This window comes from Phalacrocorax carbo, chromosome 4 (genome assembly GCF_963921805.1).
Source record: "Phalacrocorax carbo chromosome 4, bPhaCar2.1, whole genome shotgun sequence".
Taxonomy (NCBI): domain Eukaryota; kingdom Metazoa; phylum Chordata; class Aves; order Suliformes; family Phalacrocoracidae; genus Phalacrocorax; species Phalacrocorax carbo.
The window spans coordinates 83949241-83971881 of record NC_087516.1 but is presented as its reverse complement, the minus strand read 5'-3'; the positions used below and the strand labels follow the sequence as shown (position 1 = coordinate 83971881).

Here is a 22641-nt window from a genome sequence, read left to right as displayed (position 1 = left end):
AGCTGGTTTCTCTGTGCTAGATAAATATTATAGCTGTGTCTCAAATTTCAAGTGAAATTCTACATTTTGACTTCTAAAGGTTTGAGTGATCTGAGTCACAAGTATTTAAGAAACCCCTCCACTTGCTGGTATACCCAGCCTGTTCACACTTAGCCTGCATGGGATTAACCCACACAGCTGATCCTAAGCTATGGCACTTGCCTCCCTCTTCAGGGAGGTTTTCAGTAGGGACCGCAAAATTTCCTCCAAGGGCTTGTCTGAGGAGTATTAAATATAACTGCTCTTCAGCTGAAGTAATTATTTGTTATACCTGATTTGTAAGATGGTTCCATGTTAAAACTCAACTTTCTGGTTAACTGTGCCTGCTACCGACTTAGATCCGTGATTGCCAATGCTGTGCTTGTGCTCAGCGGTGGTGAGGGTTTGGTAGCAACTTGAGAATGTAGCCCTGAAAAATACCTTCACTTTAGGCCTTCCAGAAATTCAGTTTTAGTGTATCTCAATAGTCCCAAAGAAGGTAAACTGAAAGAACTTTTCCTATTTCTTTAAATTCTTATTTACTATGTGGATTGTAATTAAACTCGTTCTCACATAGTGCTCAGTTGGCACTCTGTGAATACTTCCTCAGGCATGTTCAGTGCATGTTTTATGTTAGTCTTCCCTGATTATTAAACTATAAATGCTCTGACTACGTAAAGAAAAATAATATTAGGGTTTGGCTCAGAAAAAGTCAGAACAAAACCAGTCCACTCTGTCACTAGAGCAGGGAAGTTTTGTTGACAAGAGCATGCGTCTCTGGTCCGATCAGAGTGAGGTGCTCCTTACTGGAGTTTCAAGAAACATTTGGATGAATAAAAACTGCCTCCCTGGAGTGAGGGCTGCAGGGCCAGGCCCCTCAATGGCCTCTGTAAACCCTGCTGCCATATTTGAGATGGTAACTGCCACACCACTGACATGGTTATGATGTGTGGAATGTCTGCGAGCTCTTTTCTCTAGACTACTACAGTACTTGAGTTTTAAAAAATGTTACACCTATTTACATGGTACATCACCCCTGAATTTGTAAGAAGAAATGCTAAAGAAGGCAGTTATTATGAAACAGAAACATGAGGCTGTGAACTGTCTTGGCACACACCATGAAACGTACGACCGCAGCACTGGTCAGTCTCTACGCAAGAGAGACCTGTTCCATTTACCGAACCTGGTGCCGCTTCATGCTGCAGCTGCACCTGCACCACCTCTGCTGCTCCAGACAAAGACCAGGATGCATGGGCCCTGGTGCCGCGTCAGAAGCAACTGCAGTGGTTCTCTCAGGGAGACACTCCCAGCTGGGCTGAAGCCCCACTGTTACTGAGAGCTCAACGACACCTCACAGCAGCAAAGGGTCTGCCTACTCTCCTCTCCTCTCCTCTCCCACCAGGGATGGCGGGGGCTCACACCGACTGACACTCAAACCTTTTCCGTTCGACATCTCTTGTAGTCTGCTTCCAGGCTACTGTCTCCACCAAGATCACAACAGAGATACAAATGCTGCTGATGGGAATGGAGATATAGAAGACACTTCAACAAAACCAGGAGGAAGATACAAGAGAAACAGAAAGCATGCCTTTCAGCTGGCTCATTTTTGATTTCCACTCAGCACTGCCACACGTACAAGTTGCAGCTTCACTAAGTGCAATGTGTCTTCTCTGCACAAAGCAGCAGGGCTTTTCAACAGGTGGTAATTAAGACACAAGAGAGAGGGCAGCAGGTTTCTAAGGGTTACAGTGTCTGAGGAGGATGATGCAATAAAGAATGGAGCCAGTGACAGCATGTGACGCTTCTGTAGAGATGGTGTGAACATCCAGTAGAGAAGGCAAAGCCACCTATGAGAATGGTGGAAGAAGAGATGCCTCTAGTGAGCTCTGAACTAGGAACAGAAGGCTATTGATACAAGTAAAAGAGTTTATGTTTCATTTTTAGTGAATGGAAATGGGGGAGTTAAACTCTAAAAGCAGATACAAGGGCATTTGGTGCAAAACAAGTGCAACATAAATAGGTTTGCTCCCACAGCTCTGTGGAATGCAGTTAAAAGTCACTGTAAGTAATACCCCCTTGATCTTATTCTCCATTCCCAGGCATCTCACTGCAATATCGAGGGTCAGTTGAAAACAGAAGCAGGTATCAATTTTAAATGCTGGGATTTCTTATATGTGGTAACCACACACATGTGCAATACCACGCTAGTAAGTCTTGTGGAAATGCCTACGTAATACACTCTTATTTGTTGTGGAGCTTAAGGCGCACATATTTGACCTCATATATGGCGCAAAAATCAAGTAGTGTCAGATCTTATGCCAGACTAGGCTGACCTATACAAAATCACATGTATTTATCAGAGACGCATACTGCTTAGTGTTAGAATATCATGGCTTGAAAGGCTTTATTCTTAAGACAGCTCTGAATGATAGTTTTATTAATTTGTGCTTTACCTACTGTAATAATCGTAAGCCTCCTTGGAGACAAGATGGTGGCAACATAGGTCAGCCTGCTTGGGAGAGGGACAGCTGTTGGAGCTTAGCACAGCCCTTGCCAGCGTTAACGATCTACAGTTGATGCGTCATCCCAACACCCTCCTTCACTGTACAAGTGTTGCACTGGAATAATTACTGTGTGTCATCCCATTTTACACACGTTCTCCTCTTGGTCAGCCAAGACGCACAAGTGACTCGTGACTGGATGCTAAGCTAATGTTGGCTCTCGCTCTGCCTGTCTGGGCTTCTGTGCACGTGTGTAACAGACATGCACACAGCTCACCTCTGCATGCAGATGTTTAGTGCTCAGGTAATATCAGTAAGGTCCATCAGTGAGAGTCAGACTGCACCCCTGTCCTTTGTGAACCCTGTCAGATGTAAATCATCAACAACATGGGACATGTCCAGCCTCCCGCAGAGCCTGAGCAGCGGGGTGGGCTGCTTTTATCGGCTGTACCGTGCTCCACAGCTCTACGCCCCTCCTGGCTGTGGGTCTCAAGAACACAGAGAAAACTCTTGATACCATCTGTACCCAGTTCTTTCTGTCTTTTTGGATTTGTGGGTCCTATGCCCATAACATCTTGATCCAGAGAGCTACATGGGTGCCACACAATCCGTCACTTTCTGTCTCCCCGCCATAGCTCGCTCTTTCCTAAGCAGTGAATGACCTTAGCGCGTGCACGCTCTTCACTGAATCCTGAGATAACTCTCAACATCATTTTACTGGAGGACTATTTTGCAGTTTGGAATAGATGCCATGTATCTTCACAGCTCAGTTTCTCCATCCCTCCTTTTACTCTTCTGATGTTAAGACTCCTGGACCAGGCACATCTTTGTGCCGGTTGCATCCTGTGGTGCTGGCAGGTCACCCGCAGGGGCAGGAAGACACTCGAGGTCAGACAGCTGTGGCCAGTGTATTTGCTCCACCTTTGCAATGTTATATGAGCAACCTGAGAGCTACAAATTAAGGTTTTTCTTTGGCTGCTGGACCAGCTGTAAAATCTGTATTGAAGAGGTGAATGTTCGCACATAGGGGAAAAAAAAAGTCCAAGAAAAAGTGCTGTCCTGACTGGCCCCTGCAGAGACTCAAGCTTAAACTGTCTCTCTTTGCTGATAAATCCCTAGGGAGGTGGAATGCTTCCTCTTCGCTCCTCCAAAAGGGCAACACGAGGGAGGGACACAGAGACCAACTACCTCTCTACTGTGGTCTCAGCCCTGCCTCTGATGAACAAACGTCTCTCTCTCACTGACTGTGTTAATGCAGACCCCATCCAAATGATTGTAAAATCACCAGAAAAAAAGGAAAAACGTTGAGAGAAATTACCGATAACCCTTTTTTTAAGTATGTGCCTAGATACGGCATTTTCTGTGCTTTTGGCAAACATTGCTTTCACTGTAGATCACCTGAAAAAGCCAGTTCGGCAGTAATGAAATGTCTGGTAGAAAGAAATACAGTAACAGTGACAGGATATTGTGCTCTGTGTTCACTACAGCTTTTGGTTTAAGATCTCTCTCCCCCCAATTGCGGTTCACCATCTATCCTACAGACGCTACAGTAAAACACACCTTCCTGAGTAACCTAACGCTTGTGACAGTATTACTGCAGAAGCTGTAGGTGCAGAAGCAAAAACAACAGGAGATATTTCTATTCTCCTATTCATAGCAGATTATATCATATGCATTAGGATGATAAAACCTTCTCAGACTTGTAGAAAAATAATGCCGGTTGTGAGAGAGGAAGCACTGGATTTCCTTTTGGAATAAGTCGATACAGATCTGTTTATATCAATGGTAAGTTTAGTCATATGCACTTTTAAGTTTTTGAGGCTGATATTTTCAGACGTGCTACTCAGATCTATTTTAAGGGTTCTTCAGGCTCTAAGTTTGTGAAGAGCCTGCATTAGAGTTTTAAAGCACTGCTTTGGGAAGCTATTATCAGTAGATATTAATTATTGAATGCTATACCTTCTGGAAAAGTTGTTTCATCACTGGAAAGTGACCTTGTTAGAAGAGGCAGAGGAAAAGAGAGACGTATAGTGCCTCCTGAGATCAAGTGGAGTGATGCGTATCAAGAGAAGACACTAAAGATTTATTGTCTGTGGCAAAAGAAACACAGATCTCTGCTTGTGCAGTAAGTGTTTTTGACATCACACACCGTAAAGAATGATTGGATACTGTAGGTTAAAAAGTGTTTCACTGAAGGAAAATAATAGACATTTTCACAGTGCTGTTTATATGAAGAGGTCGGACTGCACGGCTGAGTAGTGTAGCTGGACCCGAGAATTTATGGCGTCTGAGTTAAGCCAGTTTTGTGTTAAAAGGCAGCTGAATAATCCTAAGAGAGAATACCGAGAATTTATCTAAGTAAAAGAAAACGTAATTGAAGGGAAAAATCTGTGGAGGTTTTTTTTGCTTTTTTAAGGAGGTTTTTAGTTAGCGAACAAAAAATGTTACTGCAGCCTTTCACAGCTGCTGTTAGAAAAGACACTGGGAAGGTTTAAGTGATTGCATTCCTCATGTAGGTAGCACGAACTGTACCACTGTGATGCTGTTATGTATTGCATTTGTGACATTCGTGGTTTCTCAGCAAAAGCTGCTACTTTGCAGCTCCCATTTAACAGAAAGAAGATCCCTTTTGACCTTGGTGATCGCTGGTACAAGTTCTTAGTGCGTGACATCCACGCCACCCCAGAACTCCAACATGAGCACAGTTTGCAAGTCTTGCATGGAAATCTCATTTGCTGACCTCACCCTGGCCTTTCCCCTAGAATTTTGATTTTTTTCACAGCTGTTGGTACACCACTACGCTTGTCTTCCAGTAATGCTGGTGTTTGGAGTTTTCCCATTGCTCAGGCAGCTCGAACTGGTTAAAAAACCAAGATAAATAGGAATTCAGTTTAAAATAAAAGCTAGGGAAAAGCGACCACTCAAACTCATCTCTCACTTTTATGAATGCCTCTGTTAGACTGGAGAGCAAGGCATTATGGCCAGAGAGCTTTTAGATAAATCATAATTAGATACACGTGCAAATACATCAGCTAGGCCTAGGCGCACAATTAGGCACCTAATTACGTTGAAAATGCAATTGCACACTTAGCTAAAATGGCCACACTCTCTCTGAAGCTGTCCGGTTGTTTCCATCCTGTCCTCCAGCGAGGCTCTGGGATGCCACCTGTTGAAAAACCGCTGCGAGGGGAGCTGGAGGTGTCGTAACCAGGCCGAGCGCTCACCATCCTGGCCTTCAGTCGACACCAGCGTTTTGAAGCGGGAGCAGCTGCTGGGGCAAGGTTTTCAAGACGGGTTTCTGCCGCAGTCTGCCCAAGCACATCCCGCGCTTTGGCCCAGATCTCCTGCCAAGACGGAGGGGACAGGCTGGAGCACGGATGTGCTGACTGTCCGTCAGTTGGGAACGAGCCTGGCACATTTTACAGCAAAGCAGAGGTTTCACAGATGTCACATTGCCTGTAAGCATCGTGGAAGAAGTGGCCAGGTGTTTCCAGGCGTGGTGGTGTTTCCTTGGAAGGATATGCTGTAGTAGAGGCAGCTCACGCTCGGTATTCATGCCGATGTGCTCTCAAGGTACCAGTCTGTAGGGAACCAGGCTGCGCTGAGCTGATTCTTGTGGAACTGCTTGTTTTTCAGGAAATGAATGTGGAGTCATCAGAGGGTATGGTAAGAGAGGAGGAATTGGTAGTTCCCAGCATCTCTGGCATCGGGCCATCCTTGGCTTTTATTTAGCTATTTTTTCTCTTTCTGCTGATGCTTCCTTTTCTTTCTTTCAACACGGAAAAGAAGGGGGAAACTCCCAGCCAACTGTGATTTGTGATTCAGCTGACAGACAGCGTGTGATTGAAACTGCAGCTAGGTTGATTCCAAAGAAAAAAAATGCAGTTTAAAATAACATTGTCACTCTTCAGGGACAGAATTTTCTATAAAGAAATGTCTTATCTGAGACCGTTGTCAGTGTCGTGATCCACTCGGGGCCTAATTGTTCAACCGCTACTTTGTCTGAAATGACTTCTCACCGGCAAGGATCATGTGCGAGAATTAGCATTTTCAAAGTAACAATGTGTGAACTGCAAGGTGAAGCTGAAAAGCGGGAGGGGAACAGCTTTACTCTTTTCTGTTGGTACTGCATCGGTGATAGGCGATTGTTTGGCTTCATTTCTGGTTACTTCTGCTAAAAGTTTTCAAACCTGGATTTTAAAACCTGAGCTGAGGGCAACCGAGTGAAGTGCCTGATTCTCAGATCAGGAAAACTGCATTGCATTTATCACGTGCCTGTTCATCACGCTGCCACCCATTTTCTTTATTCTTAGGCTTTTCATGACTTAATAAAAACATCACGGCCTCACAGTAAGTGCTTTAAAAGTCCCGCACAAGTACAGCATTACAGCAGCGTATTAATGCCATGATCTCCAGAGGTGCCTGCAGAATGGCAAGAGCCCCTTCTGCGTGGTGCAAGGGGGATGCCTAAGACACGGTTCTGAAAACCGGTAAGGCAGAAAATATAGTATGTCTACCTGGCAGCTGAGAGCAATAACCCGCCAAGCACTAGTTTATAACCCTGCTGGAGACAGAGATCACCATGGAAGAGCAGGGGCTTTAAAACAGCATTTGAGCCAATAATGCAAAAAGCCCTAGACAAACGACAGCAGTTAATTTTGCCTGGTAAAAGAACAGCAAAAAGACCGGCATTGCAAAATTACGGATTCACTGAATGATCTTAAAAGTTCAGAAGGGAAGAAGCTAGATAGTTGTAAGGCTGCACGTTTAGATACACACACACGCGCACACACGACCCCACGCCTGCCTTTAAGAAAAGGAAAGGAAAGGAACGACCTAATGCGCAGAGTGCTTGGAGGTCAGTGCCCAGCGGGGCCCCAGAGCCGGGCCAGGAGCAGGGAACGCTGAAGTGGTAGAGTCAGAGACATGAAAGATTTTGCCAGCAGCACTGGATATACTTAATGTGTTTAAGAGCTTAACGGCCTATTGAAATTAAACTGCAACCGTATTGTGCCAAAGTCCTCTGTCTGCCAACAGTCCTGAGAACTGCCTTTCCAAGCTACCGGTTTGCTTGCCTTCCCCGGTGGTCACCAACGTACAAACCTGCCCTTGATTTCCCTGACCAAAATATTTTAACCTCGCAATTTACCAGGGACCCGATGTTGAGGGAGATGGGTGCGCTTGAGGATGATTTTGCCTGTGTTTAGCGATATTTTTGCCCCCCGTTTCTAGTCCTTGAAATGCAGTATTGTACAATTCAGAACTTTTTCTCCTACTGCAGCATTTATTTTAATGTTCAGGTGATAGAATTTTTTTAATGATTGTAATATGAGTAGTTCTTCTTGCACAGTGATCAATTTATTAAGCATCCTGAATAAGAAAGTAGTAGTGCTTAAAATAAAGCTGTCACTTCTTCTTTTTAACACGATTTTATTTCCTCTGAAGGAATATCTGGAAGTGAAAAGTCTGAGTAAAAGTAAGACTTTTTTCAGGGGACTTTCTAACCAAGACGGAAGATATCGTTCTCCCCATCCCCGTCTGTTTTTAAAACACCACAAAATCAGAGAACTACTTTTTAAAAATTACTGTGGTTTTTACATCAAAAATTCTTATAATTTGTACAAGCTGAGGTGCTACTCAAAGAAACTTTGTCTACTTCAGGGGATCTTAATTAGGTTGATTTGAACATGGAAAAAAGGATTTTGGGACAGATTCTGGAAGAGTTCTGGCCTCCTTCTCATTCATTTCCACCTCACTTGCAATGATTAGGCCTTACAGCTGAGAAGAGTTTGCATTTCATTCTTGTGTTAGCAACCCGTAACTAAATGCTAAGGAAACCCATTATTTTGCTTGGGAAAAAATGCAATGTTTCAGATTTTCCCAAAGAATATGTCCACAGTCCAAAAACCCACCAGAAATTCCAACAGGTCTGGTTCTCGTTAGCACTACGATTAGGAATCATATTTGAGAAAGCCAGTTTTTCTGCACTTTGATCCAGATTTTGTAGGTGTAAACACAGGGGTAACTGAACTAGAGAAGCATCTGGACCTTTAAGTGCTGGTCAGAAATAAATACTTAAACTTCTGTTGCCTTGAGAGAGAAATGGTAGGACTTGCAGTAAAATACTTGCCCTGCTTTTGGTACCAGAACTGGCTAAGTACTGCTCCTAGGCATGACGCACCCCGGTACCTGCACGGCCTGACACAGGGGTGGCTGGCTGCAGGGGAGTAGAGGCCTAGGAGACCCGCTGATGCTCAGCAGAGCTGTAATTCACCCTGCCAGCGGTCTGCCAAGCACCGTGGCCTGCCCTGCCCCAGAAAGCTTGACAGAGAGCAGCACTCCTATGGTCCAAACAAGCTTGGGATTCCTTTTGAATGCAGCTGTAGCTTGACACCACTGAGTTGCCAATCTAGGTGCAAACAGGGTGTCAATTCCTGGCTGCAGCAGGACTGTGCTTTCCTTGTGGTGTGCTGAGCGAGCCAGATGATTAAAAACATCCCATTTGAATGTCTGAGCTAACAAACATCTATGTTCTTAGTACCAGCTCTCAAGTTCTGCTTGCACACGCCCGCCAACACACTGCAGCTCTTAAAGCCTCTCCAGGGCTATTTTGGTTAGGTGCTTGTTGACAGTCCATATGCTGCCATGTTGTGTGAGCTCCTGCTGCGTTTAGAGCACCATATTAAACCAGGACAAGCTCGTGTCCAGGACAAGCCGAGATAACGTGCCAACACAGCTGACTGCTTAATCCCTTACAGAATTCACGCGCATAGTACAAGACCAATTTTCATATTTCCCTCAAACAAAAGCTGGCCTCTTCCTCCTCCTGTCCTTCTGCACGTTGCCAGCCGCAGAGCAGCTAGTTCATGGGAGGCAGAACAAGTACGAGAAGGGAGGAGCGGTCTTTTGCAGACCCTGCCTTTGTGTAGGACCGCCCAGGATGGGACACAGGACCCCACCTTGGACGCACAGTTACCACAGGTGGTGTCAACAACCCCACTGTGACCGCACTGTGCCTGCACGTGCTCAAAAAGGCGCATCCCTTTCTCCTCTTCAGGATTCCTAATAATTTGTTATTATCTATAGATAATAAAGGAAGAACAGGCACTGTATTTTCTTATTGTCACTATCAAGTCTGCAGTGATTTATTCGTATTGTCTGAATTAAAATCTTAATTAAGCTTATGCCACTTTTTTTCTTCTTTTTAATGAGGTACAGCCGAATCACTTGTCTGTGGGAAGAATTAAGAAAAAGATCAAGAGCAGAAACTTTTTTTTCCGATCTGTACCTGTAGTAGTGAAGCTTTAGTGAAAATATCCTCTCAAAGAGATATCAAAGGGGATTTTTTCTTTTTTGTTCATGTTAAGAATATATTCCTCCCAAAACCTTTGAGCTCTGTCTTCTACCCAGGGAATTCCTGATAAAGCTTCAGTCTTGTCCCACGGAGCCTGACAGTGCCAGCTGCTGACCTGTACCTTAGGTGGAGAACGCATGCACGCAGAAGCATCATGGCGAAGGCTTTAACAAATGCAACGTCTGTCCGGCGGCAGAGTGCTATCTGACTGAAAAGAAGCTATGCTTAACAAAAACCGATCGAGAAGTCCCATGCAGGTGGGGAGAGGCTATAGCGGGCCAGGGGAATAACAGTGCCAGTACCCGTTCTTCACAGACACATAGATACCTCTATCCCTTGCTTGCACGCAGAAACTGCCAAGACCCCGTGGCGCACTTCTGGTGAGGAGAAATCGCCAGTGCCCCCTGTAACACCAGCTGCTGCCGCTTCATCTCCTCTCCCTGTTCTGCTGACAGGTTAAGAAAAATTCACTTAAATCCCTGGCTGTACTGATTTTAAAAGCTTGCAACCACTGTGGTGTGGTGCCTGGGGAAGGGGCTCAGCAGCCAGCTCAAAAAGCCAACAGCCATCTCTGCAGCTGAATGCATTGTCCGTGCTTAGCTGCGTGCTGCGACTTTATCATCAGCACCATCAGCTCTCTAGTCAGCTTCTTACCCAGGCTCTTACCAGAGTAAAGGTAACACATTAAACAGAGTGCTGTTGTACAGGAAGCCTCAGTCATTTACATAAATATTTTTCTTGAGTGTTTCCTGGTGTTAGTTTCACACTGGGCTTCTACAGTTCTTATTCACTTTAATGAGACACCAGGAGATGACACATGGCAGGAGTAAGTTTTTGATGCCTATAATAAACACTGCGTCCATCTAAAACAATACATCTCAGTCAAATGAAGAATCAGTGGTGAACTTGGCCCGTGGTCAAGTCAGGTACAGATGTCTGTCCCGGCTTTGCAGATGCAATCTTAACTATCTTAAACTGCAATCTTAAGCAGGTTTGGTGGAAAGGGTGAGCTCAGCTGCACCTCCCTGTGCTTCCTCTGAATGCATCGCTTCTCCTTCCTGCTGATGTTTCACCCACAGCAAACATTAAACAGATTACTGGGTTTTCCCCAAGCAAATTAGAAGTTTGTACTAAGCTCTCCTAAAATATCACATGGTCCCATCAGTGAAGTGTATATCTGTAACTGGTAGCAGCGAAGGGATTTTTCTTTGGTCATCTTTTAACATTACCCATTCATTTGACTCTTGCCTCAACCAGACTCTTCAAAGGCTACAGCTTTGCAGAAAAGCGTAAGCTGGCTCTTTTGGGGGAGACTGCCGCTGAGTTAATGTACTCAATTACAGGGTAGACTCTTTCCTAGCTTGCAGCCTTTGAAGGTCTGGATTCAGCCAAGGCTTTTTATCTGGTCTGGGTTGTGTGAGGGTAGGATATCAATCCAAGTTAAATTCTGATGTTTCCTCCCTAATGCAACTTCATAATTCCTGTTTGTTACAAAAGGCAGCTTCTGAGTTTCTTTAGTGTTTATAAAATATGTTATTAATGATGCCTTTATTAGCGAGTCTTAGGAAGAAACTCTCAAACCTTATAAGTGCATGTTCCACGCGTTGCCCTACGGAAACGGGAGGCACTCCTTTTGCCTGAATCCCCTGTTCACTGAAAAGCCTTTTTAAAAAAACAAAACAAAACAAAAACAAAAAAAAACCAACCCCCCAAAAAAGCCTGTCTCTTGCAGTCATAACTAAAACCACTTCTTCCCACATTAACCTCATCATTTGAGTTTTAATCTGTGCTATCCTTTGGGAGAGAAAGAGCTCTGGCATGTGATTGTTTTAATGTCCAAGCGGCAGACTTTCAAACATGCGAGCCCGTCTCTGGTCTGACAGCTTACTCCAATTAAGGCTGACACTCTGTCCTTAACTCATCCTCCTGCGCATAGGTTTTGCGGCACATATGGTACGTACCATCACGTGCTGATCCGAGACCTCTGATGCACCTTTGCAAGCAAGGGAAGGGAGGTGAGAGGGGTGAGAGCGATTCTGGTCCAACTCCAACGTGAGTTTATATCAGAGCACGTCCACCAAGTTCTGTGGGCACACTCCATCCCACGGGCGTGTGTGGAAGAGAAGCGGCCACCCCCCTAAATTAAGTTTTTTCCATTAGTCTGAAGGAGAACATTCTTCCACTAGCAAATCTGGCTGTTTCAGTGCAGTAGGACTGAGATTTTCAAGGGGTTTATGGGATGCGAAGTGTTTCAGTGGGACCTGGAGACTTCAAATTCTTCTGTAAATCTCTTGATTAACATTTGTGTATTGACATTTTCTACTTAACGGGCCTTTTGGCATCTTTTGCGTTAATTTATAATGCTGCCATAGTTGGGTTGCAAGCACTGCAGGAAGACTGTTTATTTCAAAAAGACTTTGCTTCGCAATCAGATTTGACTGAATACAGAGATCGACCACATTCCTATGTCTCATGTCAGTTTTTGGTTTGGTTTTTTGGTTGGTGGGTTTTCTTTTTTATTTTTTATTGTTTGGATAGATTTTACAGATGTATTGCCTAACAAAGTTTACCTGTATCTTTAATGAAGCGTTATGTGATACTGACAATATTTTGTACACCTTCCTATGGTAATGGTGTCTTAATGTAGCCCCGTTGATTTTAAACAGGACCAGTCAAGGGAAAAAAGCCACCTCACTGCATAAGCATGATGTTGGCATGGCAGCTTTTAGTCTGCTTAGCTGAAGTATTTTGTTCATATACTTCTCAGACTTAAAAGATTATGGGAGCAAAAAACCTGGGCTGTGAATTTGTCCATTACAGCAAGTGAGACTATATACTAGTGTTCAGCTGTAGCCAAGGCTGTACGGTTCTCCTCCAGTAAGGAGTAGCGCTAGCAGCATGTCTTCTTCGTCTGGCCTTACGTGACAGTAGCGGGTCTTGAATTTTTTGTACTTGTATGCTATATATAATTCACAAACTCCGAAACGTCAGTTTGTTTGCAAAGGCATAATTAGAAGCAAGGATTTTCAGACAAGCAAAGTGGGGCTTAATAGGGCTATTTCTTTCAGTAAGACCCTACATATGGAAATGATAGACTGGCTTGATTATATTCTATTAAAACTGGTACAAGACCCCTTATCAACATGCCTGGGCCATTTTAAAATTTTAAAAACCATTTAGCTTAAATCAGCCCTTTCCTAACTGCAGCTAAATATATGTAAGCCATTTTAAGGCAGTTCACAAAGTTATCTTTACTAATTTAATTACATTTGTGTGAAAATGTAATTTAAAATATGCAACTAATTACAATAATTAAACTTATATTTTATTTTTGCAAGAGAATTTTTATTTATAAGTTTATAATTTAACAGCGTAGGCTTTTGTTTTATTATGGTTTCAACTAGAAATAGCTGTCATCCTCATCAGTGATAGGATTTAAAAAGTGGTACCAATCTACCCGTATTATAATTAAATTCATGCTTAAGTACGTGTGTGTCTCCAGCTTTAGAAGGTAATTGTGCACACCTCATTGCTTTTTACTTCTAAATGTTGCTGTGGTCATTTACCAGTTAATTTCAGAGACAAGTTCTAAATTGCCAGTGATTTCATAAAGTTTAAAATATTCATACCTAGCTAGAGGATGGCCAGGCGTTTCCTCCTCCCCTCCCAAACAGCAAATTAAACGTTCATGAAAAAGACCTAAAACAATGGGGGGAAAAAACTACGTAGTTTGAAGCCCTCTTAGGCAGCAAATTTTCACAGTTTACTCTGCTATATAATAAACAAGGTGTCACCATAGCAACAGCCACATAACTTCATATTTATATAACAAATGACAAACCCCATTTCCTTTCCTAAACTCACCAGTTAGATTTATCACAGGATTTTTAACTCTTACGTCGATTTAAACATACCGTACCATTTTCCTACTCTAAAACAAGGATCTTTTTGTGGTGATTGTTAATTTTCCTTTTACCAATTAAAACAAGTTCAATACCTTAGGCAGCAATCTTGATGTAGATTATGAGGATGATTATAATTTCTTTCAAATCCCTTAAAACTTTTTTCTCCTTCTCTTGCTGACATTTCTAAGTGGCTCTTCCTGCAGGGAGAGAGGAGCAAGCTCAGAGCAGAGCTACCCTGGGGTGCGCTGACCATCACACCTGCCGCAGCGCAGGGGTTTGCTGCGCTTGCTCTGCGCCTCCACGTGCACACACCAAACGCGTTTGCGAGACGAGCCTCTGGCAGAGCTCACCTTGCTGCTGAGGAACTCTGCAAGGCTCAGAGATGCAGAGCTCATTTGTGGGAGGCAGAGGATTTGGCAATGTACTTCTTTGTGGTGTAGTGTTGTCAGCGGCAGTTCTGACAAGAGGCTTCCCAGCTCTGCCCCCATGCTCTCTAAATCCCCTAGAACGTGGCCGTGCCCGTGCTAACAGGAGCCAGCCCGTGGGTGACCCTTCTTCTCCTCCCAGGCTAATGAAGCTGCACAGCCACAGAGATAGAGGCCGCTGGCTCAGAGCATGCACATGTCTGCAGATGCTTATCTGGCTAATGATGAAGTAGTTGTTGTCCCACATCCACCCCCCAAACCAAAACCACAGGCTGAGCTTATATAAAGTAATGGTGGCATATGTAAATAATTGCTAGCACATTGCTTCACATGTCAGTTCTGCAAGATGGATCACCCATCTTGCTATAGCTGTGATCTGGCTATGCCAGATACAGACCTGGTGTTCAGCCGTGCCCACTTCTGTGCTGCATTTTGTTCGCTGCCCATACTAGGTAAACAATAGTTAGTTCTATATACAGAAGCAGAAGATAAATAGGAAAACCCTGTCTAGTCCCAGACATGGCAGCAAGAGGGAGGGTCTTTTAGCTCAGAAGGTAGAGCCTGCGCTGATGTCAGACGCTGGTCATTTTTATCAGTACAGTTTTTCAGTATCCAAGTATTCAAAAGGCCAATTCCTAAATTAAGTGGAGGGGCTTCCTTCCTTAATTACAAAGCTGAAAACTTAATCACTACCTCTATGTGGCAATGTATAGCTCTAAGCTATGACAAGCCTTATATATGCTGCAAATGAAGAACCAGATGTTCACTTTCGCCACAGCTCTTAGAAGTTAGTTTCACATTCTGAAATTATCCTCAAGGGTGCTTCCCCCTCCAAACCCCCAAAAAAACCCCAACAAAAAAAACCCAAAACCAAACAAAAAAAAATACCCAGAAGCTCTTGATAATGAAGAAACATATTTTTTTTGGTGTGGGCTATTTTTTTCAGTCTGCTGCTAGTTTTTAAATATAAAGTATAGCATATGTTTAACACAGAACATATGGAAAAAAGAAAAAGCATATCTTGAATTCCAAATATCTCATTCTTAGAAGAAAAGATTTCCACAGTGTCAATGTGGGCATTCAGAACAAAACAAATAAATTATTTATTATATATAAATATTTGTAAAACTAGCTCTAGTTCTTCTCTTATATATTCTGATGTAAATCTGAAGTAAGAGCGTTCAAGACAGCACGAAGTGTACAGAAGAGAATGCCAACAAGTACTTTTGGGGAACAGATCACTATGCCTGTAAGAGCATGTCTGGAAAACTGACCTTCACGCAACAGAACAAGAGCAGCCGCTGTTGCTTTTATAGTTTCTGTGTCATCAGCGGGCTGTGCTCCCCAAGCTATTCCCTCCAGGGAAGCGCTCCACAAGCACTGGGTGGACCTTCCTCCCCTGTTTCAGGCTGGCCTAGGCAGGCAAGGGCTGGTGCCCCCCAGGGCGGGCGAGAGGCCTGAGGCAAGCCATGTGCCTCCCTCATGCACCACCGCCTACAGAACCTGCCATTCGGACCAGCAGTCCTCGTGCTACATGCTACAGGGGTGCTACAGCAAAAGGCAGTCCATACAAACTATGATTATGCCATTTGTTTAACTATGAACTGGCAACTTTTATTCCCACGCTAGGACCCATGAAAGCAAAACACCTAAGCAGCAACGACTAGCATTGGAGGCAGGCCCCTGAAGGAGACGTGCTGTATGCGTAGAAATCACAAGCTCTGCAATACTCTACAATATCGCATCTCAGTAAAAATACACTATGAACGAACGGTGCATCAAACAGTGCGCAAGTAAAACTGCTGATACTCCAACATCTGTTCTTGCTGGGAGAGTCTACTGTACGGTCATCCTAATTTCAGGGAATGCTTACAAGTAAGAGGGAGTTCCATCAGTTCTGGCACTGTCCACGCAAACACAAAGATGAGTCCTCCTTTGGAGTGGAGAGCCTTGGTAGGAACAGTTTTCAGCTCAGAGGTGGCTGTGTAGCCCCTCTGCCAGAAGCTTGTGTGCTCTTTCTCTAATATAGGCTGGATAAGGCGCATTATTTTTCTTGACAGACTGATGTAGCACTGATTTATTTAATGACAGTAATTTTTAAGCCAAATAATTTTCTTCTAAATTCTTACCGGTTATGTTCACTTTAGAGAACTCCTTCATGTGTATTTGTATCTGCTCTCCCTATTTTGTACCTAAATACTTAGGACAAATGGGTCCAAACTGCTGTCAAATAGGAATATGCACAAAAGTTCTTTTTCTTGGGTTCAGTGAAACTGGTATTAAATGAAAAACAGTGTCAAATGAGGAAATCTTTGCTTTCGATTCACAGTCTCTTAAATGACCAGACTCTCTTCATCTGGATGAGGGTACTGCGGAGCTCGGACCAATTTACCTCATGACACAGATGTAGCTGTACTGGGGAAAAAGGAGACTCTCAATACTGGAGGGGTGCTCTGGATGCTGCCCATCAGTCTGTGTCCAGAGACAGGCATGGACAGGCCTGGACCATGATGCTTTCACTGGCTTTGCAAGGAATTCCCTTCCCTGTATTAGCGTTAAGACTTGCCTTGTCTCAGAGAGACACGGATGTATACGGTTCACAGGCCCTTCCCTTGAAGCTACCTCAGCCTAGACAGGCAATGGGAAGTCAAGGCAGGATGAGGCAGGATGTGGAACTGGCTCTGTCCTTGACTGACTACAAAAGTGGAGCAGCGGTGTGTTGCTTGCTGCTCTAAGATGGGTAGTAGTAGTAAAGCTTCAGCCCGTGCAAAGTGCTCCGATTTCTCAGGAATCCTTCAAGAAGGTTAGTATGCTGCTGTATATCAGTACTCTCTGACTTTCAGTGGGGAGCATTTCTTGTTTATTATGACAAAGACAACGACAGACATTTAAAAACCAGTAACAGAAGACAATGCTCACCCCTACCTTTATTTATAGAAAAGAAACCCTAAGAGGCTATTTTATACCCAAGTTTTTTTGACCAGCAGATGACTCTGAACAGAAAGCAAAATGATAAACCCAGCACGGTGACATCTACATTCCTATATGCAATCAATATTGTAAATAACCTTCAATACTAGCTGAAAGATTAAAGGCATTACTCAGCCCCAACACTCTCTGACCAAACTGAAACAAGATGCAATGGAAAAAGACCGTCACCAGCCCAGAACTGTCCCTCAGACTGCAGTAGTTTGTTCTCTTAAGTCTTGCCAGTTTGTCTTTCCCTAAGAACGCAAGGGTAGGGAGAATTTATTTGAATACCCCAACAAGATGAAGCAGCTCTTATTTAGAGAGGACTCAGAAAGGACACGCCAGATTTCATCAGCAGTTGAAATGAAGGACGTCAGTCCAGGTGTTTGTGCTCACCAGTGTGTCTTCCTCCCCGGGATCCATTAGTGCCAGCAGCAAACATCAAGCTCCAGGTACCATCCTTACTGTCTCTCTACCTCCTTTCTTTTTCTAGTTCTTTTTTTTTTTTTTTTTTTTTTTTTAATGCACTTCCAGATAAATGCCAGTCATTTGGCCAGGGCTAACTCACAGAAGGTACAGCAGGCACAGATGGTACTAATGCATAAATGTAATCTAGCAAAAGGATGCCAACACCAACCCAGAAAAGGTTCCAAATAACTGCAGTGCACTTGCAGGAATACAGTGATTGGCAAGGTGAAAGCTGAGATTTGCAAGAGCTTACTGTTCCCAAATCAACAATAGAAATTCTACAACAAATGAGCATATTTATTTATTAATTTATAAAACGCACTTAATACCAAGATCTCCGGGCATACGTATAACAAAGCCTCACCAAAACCCAAACTCATTATACAAATCATACAAATCATACTGATCCACACAAAAGAAGGAAGAAAGGGAAAGGTGGAAACTGAAACAGAACAAAACCCAGCGCCATTTACCCTTTCCCCCATGCATCTCAGGAGAGCTCCGAAGCAGAAAGGTGGGCAGTGCAGACAGGCTTGTAAGTCAAGTGATGTAGACAGTGTCTGGGCAGCACCAGAAGCAAATCCCATGTGGGTGGCTCTACAGACCATAAACACCCTATCCTTCCTCAGGGTTCAGGGCACGAAAAGACCCATAACCAGTAGCTGGTTATGTACTCTTAGGAAAAATGTAGAGGAAAGAATAAATGCAGTTTGACTGTGTCCCCACGGGACACTTCTCCTAGCTTCTGGAGAATGTTAGCATCTCCACTAAGCACATCTGTAGCAGTGATTTTCAATGAGGAAAAAAATATTTCAGAGCATACAGACTTCACCCCACATACCCCAGTCCACAAGGAAGAGTACAACTGCTGCAGGACTCGAGCGGTATCTCTCTGCAGCGCACACATCCTAGAGGCTGCCAGCAGCACTTGTAACGGGCCAACTGCTTGGTAGTCCTGAAAAGGAGCCCGTGATAGACACCACACTGTCATAATACAATCTGAGGACCAGCTTCTGCTCTTATTTCCATGAGATTTACACTGCTGACTTTGAAGGAACTATTCCTGATTTTCAGCAAGACACGAGACCAGAAGCAGTGCCTAAAAACTAAAAGGAGCTGTTAAGTGTGACACTAGTACATCCAAGTGAATTATTAGCAAATGCCTCGCTATTAGGAAAAAAGGAGAGTACTGCTAGCTGTCAAGATAATCCAGGACAAAAGTCTTCCTAAATTACAGACCTCTTGGCAAAGAACTGCCACAGAAACCTGCTGCCTGCATGCTCCCCACTGTCTTGCTTGCTGGAATAACTTCTTGTACGAGGAGAACTCTTACGTTCCTGTCCTCCTCTGCTGGCTGGTGACGGATCCTCATTTTCCATTACGTGAGAGCTCTGTTATTCAAAGGCTGCTCTGCCCTGTGCCTGCTACGAGTAGCTACAGTTCACCAGAGCACTGCGACTCCTAGCAGCGGATCTCTTCTGCGGTCTATAAAGCCCAAATATGAGATTAAGCTTTGATTTTGTATGCAAGGGGGCCAGACATGCAGCCCTCACTGGTAACAGTTTGTGTTCCTGGACAGAGGCACCAACTCCTAATGCAAGCGCTAGACAGATGTGGAAAGGCACACTGGCATTTCATCTTTGTCCCCAGTTATTAGCATCAGAAAACAGCACTTGTTATCCTAACGGACTAGTTAAGAGAAATCTTGTCTTCTGTTTTCTGAGTACAGGGGATCTTGGGTCAATGGCTCGGGCTTCAACCCGCAGTAATGCTAGCAACAACAGCAATATATTAGCGTCATTTGAAATATGCCTGACACACAGTTAACAGACATCTCTGCAAACTGAGAGCAAGGCAGACTGACAGAGGTGTGTATGAACATCAATGAAACTGCTTCATCGATTCTCCTCTCTCATAATCCAGAAGGTCTAAATCTAAACCAGATATGGAGCAGGCCACAGGAGAAATATATTCTGCAGTTGTTTAACAATGGTGTAGCATGAGAGTTTGGCCTTCAGGAAGGATCTAGGCCTTGGTCCGAGGCAGAGGATTCTGGAGCTGCCACTTCTAACACTGCTCCGAAAGGAGAAGGGGTTTTGGGGGGAGGAGGGGAGGGATGTCCAAATGTCTGTGAAGTTTCTGATTACTAATCCACTTGAATTAAAACGAAAGCCTAATGATGTGCTGCAGGGTTTTGTCTGCAGGAAGGAGAGCTGACTTCTTGACGGGGAAAATCGACATGGGCCGAGGGGTGGGGAAGCAGCCTGGCATCCGCGTTGTTTATTGGGCCCGGTAGTCAGTGTCATTAATGCTGAATTCATTATTGCTGTGAAGGACCCGGCTATCAGGTATCGCTGTAAAGGCTTCGGCTGGTGAAGTGACAGCTGGATCACAGTGGCATCTAGAGGGCTGCTACATGCAGCGTGTGTGCAGGCATTCGCGTGGCAGAGCTGCACCCTCCCACCGTGCTGGGGCCTTTCTAGTCTTCCTCCTAAGATGATCCACTTAAACTCGAACTACATCTTCAAACAGATTCACATTCTCCCACAGAATTTCTTAAGTGGAATTTTTTCATCATCACCATAATTGCATGATAATTATTTAAAAATAATTTACATAGCTTCCTAAAATGCTTTACAACTGGGGTGACTTCTCTCTTTACAAGTAATTATCACATGCCCATCAGATCCTGTAAAATCAAATCGGCCAGTTTTTTGGCTGGGGTATGGATGCCAAGTCATTGCTCTGTTACAAGCTGAGAACATGACCCCTGCATGACTTATGGTCTACACAGCTGTAGATAGAGCATCTGCTTCTTAAGTATATGAGACAGTTGAAGAGGACAGCATCTCTTAGAGAAGTCTATCCAGAAAAGGAGACGGGGAAGTATTCCTGAGGGAAGGAGATTTTAGGAAATGCTTGAAGGGGACTTTCCTGACCTGAGGACATGATGTAGGAGAAAAGGAGTTTGAAGAGGACAGCTCTTCTCACAGTTATGGTTTATCTGCTGCTACCTCTGATTTCAGAGAAAGATAACTTGCATTCTTTTCGCTTTGCTTAATTGCACAGAGGGGAGGAAGGAAGAATAATGGAGATGTTGGACTGTTGCTTTACAGATGCCATCTCTAGGAACTGTAAATTTCTGATATTCCTTGCCTTTTTAGATGGAAAAGACCCCAAAGTGCCAGGTTTTGATGTTTGTTGGTTTTAGTGGTCTTAAAATTGGGCTCTGTTTTTGATTTTACAAGCCTTGAAATGTGATGCATCTAGTAGCATATTCTCTTTCTTCCTAAAAAAAGATGTAGAGGACTTGAGGAGTCATTTAGGCTGCTAACACAAGGAGACCATTTGGCACTAAAGATCAGGCCTGCTGTCAGTTTGGCTGGAGTCCTCCCATAACATAAATGGGATCCCCAGTAACACTTACTCCTGACAAGGATTCATCCCAGGAAGTTTTAGAAGAGTTTAAAGAGCCAAGACACTTCTCAGAGAAAACCTCTCTCCTGTTCTTCAGCACCCCCATCCCGCTGCAGCGATGCACGTATACCGCAGAAATTAAGGAAGAGCTCTCGGAACTTCACCTGGAAATGAGCGTTACAATCCCACCCCTCTGGTTTCTCACTTGAGGAGAGGGAGCTCTCCCAGTGACAGCTCAGCTATGACTCTGGGGATGACAAGAGAAGAAATGTCCTGGTTACTGCGCCCACGTGAGCGAGCGTCAGCACTGGGTTAGGTGTGTGCTGGGATGGACGCCAGGACAGAGATCACTTTCCCTCTGGCAGTGAGAATGAGCTTGATCTGCTTTCCAAGGCATAATTAGATCTGAAGTAGAAGAGCCCTCCATTGGCAGGCGCTTGCAAGGGGAAAACAAGAATGTGTCCTTCAGGAAAGAAGGGTCAAACCTTCCCAGGCCATGGTGTATTTCCATGGAGGCAGAAGCGCTGCAAGTGAGGGAGACTTACTGCCAAGGGGTCAGATGGGGAGCGCGCTGGGGCCCTCGCTCCAAAGAATCCGTGGTAGAAAAACAGCGACTCTCCAGGCCATTTCCACATCTTTTCCTTTTGCATAAGCAATGCTTGCCTTGTATGGGGAAAACAACAAACTCCTGCCCTCTAGAGACAGGAGACCTCCAGCTCTGCTGAATAAAATATTTGCCACAACCTCCTTTTGAAGCAGATGCTACAAATGCATACAGTTTTATTCTCCCCTAAGGCCCACACAACCGGCTCAGCAGCCCGTCGCGCTCTTCTCCCAGACCTGGAAGGCCAACTCGCAGGAGAGGCAGCTTGTCACAACCACTCTTTTTCAAGGCAGTAGTTTATTTGGAGAACTGCTGAATAAAGCAGTCACAGAAAACTTGGCAAAGGAAAATAAATCCCTCCCTTCTTCATTACCAAAACCTGTCTAGGCAGGATGGCAAATGCTCGTGTTAGTTGAGTGCTTGTTTCCTTACCCTTTCCTGGCTGCATGCGTACCTGTGCCATCCACTCTCCTTCTTGTCCTTCTCTGAAAACCGGTCAGGGCAAGAGCTGCCTCCCTGCAGTGTAAATGACAGTGTGACTGGCACTCAGACACGAGAGGAGTACAGATGATAAGAATAACCGTAGCTCTTGCATGCGTGCGCTCATACCGATCGTTGCCCCGCTCCTGAGCAGCCCCACAGAGCACAGGTCTGTGCAGGTGCACGTGAGGAACTGTACGGCACCATTCCCGTTCATGTTTGACTTGATCAGTAGGAGTTCAGCATGGATTGAGCTTTTCAGATCGCTCTGTGGAAGTTACTTGGAATTTTAAAGGTTAGAAAACAGTGTTTAAAGTCGAGTCCTCCATCTTTGCTCTCAAGTACCAGAGAGCCTTGGCAGAAGCACTCCTTTCAGTGCCACATAGCATATTGAGCTACAAAATCCCTTCAGTCCTGGGTTTCACAAGGTTACACCACTGGTAAACATGTACTTCAAAGATTTTGTTCGCTGTAGCAACTGTGCCGAAATGTCCATATG

General features: G+C 44.3%; 1 protein-coding gene and 1 long non-coding RNA gene across 3 annotated transcripts in view; one reads left to right on the top strand and one right to left on the bottom strand.

Annotated features, from left to right (window-relative positions):
* Window positions 1–22641, bottom strand: part of LOC135313214 (uncharacterized) — a 323303-nt gene that overhangs the window by 14967 nt on the left and 285695 nt on the right. The window lies entirely within an intron of this gene.
* ANTXR2 (ANTXR cell adhesion molecule 2) overlaps window positions 1–22641 on the top strand; it is a 117944-nt gene that overhangs the window by 85292 nt on the left and 10011 nt on the right. The window lies entirely within an intron of this gene.